A 5,540-nucleotide genomic window follows, 5' to 3' on the forward strand; every position below is an offset into this window, starting at 1 on the left:
TTAAGAACCCTAATAGAAATTGAAATTGTTATGTAGAATCCCACAAAATTTTGAAGTCTACAAATGCTAAGTTCTTGTCCAATGAAGAAACTAAATTCTTTTTTTACATAACCTTTTTGTCCACACAGTCCACTTAATTCTCTTACTGGCTGGAGTTTTATTATTCGAGGTGTATTCAACGGTTCCAGAAGAGGTCTTATGCTAAAAAATATAGTATCTTTGTTGAAGCCAGAATCAACAAAGATAGCATCAACAAGGGACTCAACAACATCTCCAAGCACCTTTCGGCATCTCATCCAAACGTGGACACAAGATCCAATTTCCCAAATCCTCTACAGTACAACATATCTGCCTTTGAAGATCTAGTAAGGCATGAAGAATGTTCTTGTGTAAGCCCACCTTAACTGTAGATTTAGTATAACGTTCATTATTTACAGAAGCAAATCAGTAATTAGTCCTAGAGTCAGTCTCACACATTTGAAATAGAGATGTGCTATAACAATATAATCAACAATATTATCTACCACTATATCTCCAAGAAATTTCAAGTAGTTATATCATCGTGGAATCTCTGGTAGCATGTAATATCCGTGAGTTCGTGCTTCAATAAGCAGTAAAGTGTCATGGAACTTGTAATTTAGTAGGGATTCCAAGTAATGGACATTGACTAGCTTCTCAACATTCACGGGGAAGCACCTTGGAACAGGTGCATCAACAAAATAAATGTCCTTCCCAAACCATTTCATAAATGATAAAGTCGTTACTTCCCCACCCGAGCTGAGGTAGGCACCTATTAGTGCCTCAACCACATTAGCTACTCTCTTCTAATCTTTTGATTTACCCTACTATACATTATTACTGAAGGCATCAGAAACACTTTGTCAAAGATGTGAACTTGATGATTATCACCAGGAATGAGCCACGCTTGAAGATCAAATAGTTCATTTTGGATAAATCCTAGTATTTTACTAGTACATCCAAGCTTGCACAGTGCAACATTTGAAATGAATTTACTTTTCTTAATGATGAGAAGACCCTCATGATGATTTTCATATGTCTTAAAAAGTTGTTTGCTGACAACATATTTGAGAAAAGAGTCTCCAAGTGTATCAAGTGATTCCAAGTGAAATCTCTCGAGGCATTTTCTTATTGTCATTGCTTCCAAAACCTTAGCACCCAGGACGAAAACTTTTAGTTTGAAGTGATCTGAAATCATTCTTTTCAAGTTTATTTAGGATGACTGTTTCCCTTATAAAGTCTAAAGGTTCTAGCATATCAGATACTTAATGGCAACAGATTTTTGCCTCAAGAATCTTGTGAATCCTAAGGTATACACATATGGTAGTGAATCTGTTTTGGTGGAGTATATCCCATTCTCAAATCTGAAGCTTAAGATATGTAAACATGTAGATATTTCTTAAAATCTAGCCAAACACCCATCTTGCTCATACAAAACAAGAAAGCAGAATAAAGATTTGATAAACAACTCCAAAGTGTATACTATAGAATTTTAGAATGTGATATGACTTCAGGTTCGGATTTGAAATGGGATATACTTCGCCAGAATAGAATTAATCCTGTACATGTACCATAGAATTCATAAAAATTTTAAGGTCACAAATCTTTTGCCAATAACTATCTATCATGCTATAACATTTAGCCTTTATAAGGGAACCAGTCATCAAAAATAAAATTGAAAATAATGCTTTTGGATCACTACTAAAAGTTTTTATGCCAAACTACTAAGGTTTAGGAAGCAATGACTACAAAGAAATGCCTCGAGAAGTTTCATTTGGAATCACTTGAGACACTTAGAGATTCTTTTCACATATATGTTGTTTGTATATAGTTGTTCAAGATTTTTGAAGATCATCACAAGGGTCATCTCATTGTTAAGAAAAATTAATCATTTACAGTACTGCACTGTGCAAGCTTAGATGGGCACATAAAATACCTAGATTTATCCATAATGAACCATTCGATCTTAAAGTGTGGCTCATTCCTGGTGCTAATTCTCAAGTTCACAGCTTTGACGAAGAGTTGCTGATGCCTTCAGTATACTGTTAAGTAGGGTAAAACATAAGATTAGAGGTAAGAGAGTAGTTGATGTGGTTGAGGCACTAATAGTTGCCAACCTCAGTTCGAAAGGAGATGTAGCGGCTTTATCATTTATGCAATGGCTTGGGATGGAAATTGATTTTGTTGTTGCACCTATACCAAGGCACTTCCCCATAAATGCTGAGAATCTACTCAATGTCTAGTATTTGGAATCCATGTTACATTACAAGTTTCATGACCTTTACTTCTTGTTGAAGCACTAACTCACAGATCTTACCTGCTACCTGAGATTCCACGATGCTACTAACACTAGGAATTTCTTGAAGATGTAGTGCTAGATTATGTTGTAACAACACATCTCCAATTTAAATATCTGGGACTGACTCTAGGACTAATTACTGATTTGAGGTCTTCTTCTATAAACAATGAAAACTATGCTCGGTCTGCAATTAAGATTGGCCTGCAGAAGCACATTCTTCACGCCTTGCCAGATCTGCAATGGAAAATATGTGGCATTGTTAAGGATTTTGAGAAATTGGTTCTAGTGTCCACGTTTGGTGGGAGGCTGAAACTAGTTTTTCAAAGGTTCTTGGAGATGTTATTAAGTCCTTTACTGGTGCGATCCTCGTTGATTTTTTCTTAGACAAAGATACTACATTTCTAAGCATAAGACCTCTTCTAGAACGGTTGATTACACCTCAAACAATAAAACTCCAGCCAGTAAGAGAGTTAGGTGAACTATATCACTAGAAAGGTTATGTGAAAAGAATTTAGGTTTTTCAATCGACAAGGACTCAAGATTCGTAGACATTGAAATTTTGTGGGATCTACAAGATGAGTCAAATTTCGATTGGGGTTCTTGGATACTACTTTACCCTGAATCCTAACACATGCCTATATAACGGGTAACATATTCTCTTAAAGAGACATCTTGAAAAATTCATAAATATGTGGAGCATTCACAAAGAGATCAAGATGTGGATGAACTCTTCTTGACAACCAAACACTTCAAGAAGATCCACAAAATCCTTTCATGCAGATCAAATAAGTCTCAAGGATCTCCACATCATCATAATTTGAGATATATGCCACTAACAACCCACAAATCAGTGAAAAATTTTAAGAGAAAAGAATCAAGGAATAGACAAATTTGAACTCACAATCTTAATGAATAATATTATATTGCAAACAAATCAGCAAATCTGAAGCCACAAAACTACAAAAGATAGAAGCTCCATTTTTATGAGTACTTCAAGTCTCTTCTTTGACTTTCATTAAATTTCACTATGACAGGCCTTGAAGTAGGGGGCATTTGTAGACACAAAATTTTTATGGAACTCTACAAGACTAATCCAATTTTAGTTAGGGTTCTTAGAGACTACCTTACACTAAACTCTAGTTCATGCCTATATAAAGGGTAATATATTTATAGAAGCATCTCGAAAATTTCATAAATTCAAGAAGCATTCACAAATAGATCAAGAAGTGGACAAACTCTTCTTGACAACCAATTACTTCAAGAATTTGAATATCCACAAAATCCTTTCATGAAGATTAAATAAATCTCAAGGTGGTTTACATCATCCTAGTTCAAAAAATACACCACTAACAACCCTCAAATCAGGCGGAAAACTTAAGAGAGAAGAATTAAAGAATAAATAGATTTGTACTCACAATCTGAATGAATAAAATTATTCTTTTTTATTTATTTTTTGATTGTAGTATAGTTTCTATATTTGAGAAAAAAATATTGCAAACAACATGTATGATGGATCCAAGACTTCGATTAAAATAGTGGTAGGAGACAAAAACCTTCCAATTGAAATGAGGTTGTACTAGAGATCAACACTTAGACCATTACTATTTGCCTTGCTGATGGATGAATTTATGAGATATATTCAAGATGAGGTGCCATGATCTATGTTATTTGCAGATAAAATAATTCTGATTGATAAGACATGCAACAAAGTTAATGCTAGGTTGGAGGTGTTGGAAACTAATTCTTGAGTCTAAATGGTTATGGTTGAGCAGGATCAAAATAGAATATTTGAAGTAAAAATTCAGTGATGCATGCATGATACATATATGGGAGTGAGGCTTGATGCACAGGCTATTGCCAAAAGATATAGTTTTAAGTACCTTAGGTCTTTAATCCAATAAACAAGGACATGGATGCTAATATCACAAATCATATCGGTGAGGTGTGGATGAAGTGGAGGCTTGCCTATGGAGTCTTTTGTGATGAAAGGTACCACCAAACCTCAAAGGTAAGTTCTACAGTGAAGTAGTTAGACTGACTTTTTGTATAGGATGAAATTTTATTCAGTCAAGGACTCACATGTTCAGAAGATGTAAGTTGGAAAAATCAGGATGTTGAGATAGGTGTATGAGCGTACTAGGAGCGATAAGATTAAGAATGAGGATAGTTGGGACAAGGTGAGAGTGGCCTTCGTAGTGAATAAGATGAGAAAAGCGAAGCTGAGATGATTTGAACGTGTGAAGAGGAGATGAGTAGGTGCACCACTAAGGAGGTATGAGAGGTTGGATATAGTTGGTACGAGCATAGGTTGAGGTAGAGCAAAAATGTACTTGGGAGAGGTGATTAGATAGGACATTACACAACTTTAGCTTATTGAAGATACAACCTTATATAGAAGGGCGTGGAGGTGGTGGAATAGGGTAGAAGGCTAGTAGGTAGTGGAGTATTGTCTTTCATTGTATTAGCATTTTTATATGGTATTGCTTTGGATTTGTATCATCATATGATATTTATTGTTTTTCGGTTATAACACAATTTTGTTGGTGTTAACATTTCTTTATTAGTTGCTATATTTTCTTCATTATCATTTTTCCTTTTTATTCCTAAATTGATTTGCTGTAATAGATCGAAGGGTCCTCCGAAAGCACCCTCTCTACCTCAATGAGGTAGGAGTAAGCTACGCGTACACATTGCCCTCACAAATCCCCACTTGTGGTACTACACTGTTATGCTGTTATTTTTGTTGTCTCATAGTATGCTTATTTCTACTTAATGGTATCTAAGTTGTAATAAGAGTTTCTACTTCAGACCTTACTTAAACAAGAAGAACTTGAACTCCTCAATAAAAGTGCCAGACTAAAAATTTGTAAAGTCACGATCAGTGGGAACATCCGCCTGAACAATCTCAGCATGCTTTGTAGCTTAGGAAAGGTTTGAATTGGATTTCAATATTAATACTGTCAATGTATGCAAAGCATACTCATTCACAATTACCAAAATTCTAGTATTAAACGTCTAGGTTGCCAAAATGCTTTAATAAAGAAAAGATATTATTAACAGAAGAACAATTTTTCATTTATGTCCTGTATTTTTACATAAGCTATGGATCACTGCGTTCCAAGCCAAGTGACACTACATTAGAAATCTGGACAACAATAACTCCTCCACACCCAAACCGTTCTGGAATACACACACAGCTAAGTAATCGAATACCAAATTAAGA

At 35.0% G+C, this 5,540-nt stretch overlaps 1 pseudogene; it reads right to left on the bottom strand.

Moving 5' to 3' along the window:
• Positions 1-261: 261 nt before the first annotated feature.
• LOC129884268 (endoribonuclease Dicer homolog 2-like) lies at positions 262-1,216 on the bottom strand (annotated as a pseudogene).
• Between the last annotated feature and the right edge of the window lie 4,324 nt (positions 1,217-5,540).

This window comes from Solanum dulcamara, chromosome 4 (assembly GCF_947179165.1).
Source record: "Solanum dulcamara chromosome 4, daSolDulc1.2, whole genome shotgun sequence".
Classification (NCBI taxonomy): Eukaryota; Viridiplantae; Streptophyta; class Magnoliopsida; order Solanales; family Solanaceae; genus Solanum; species Solanum dulcamara.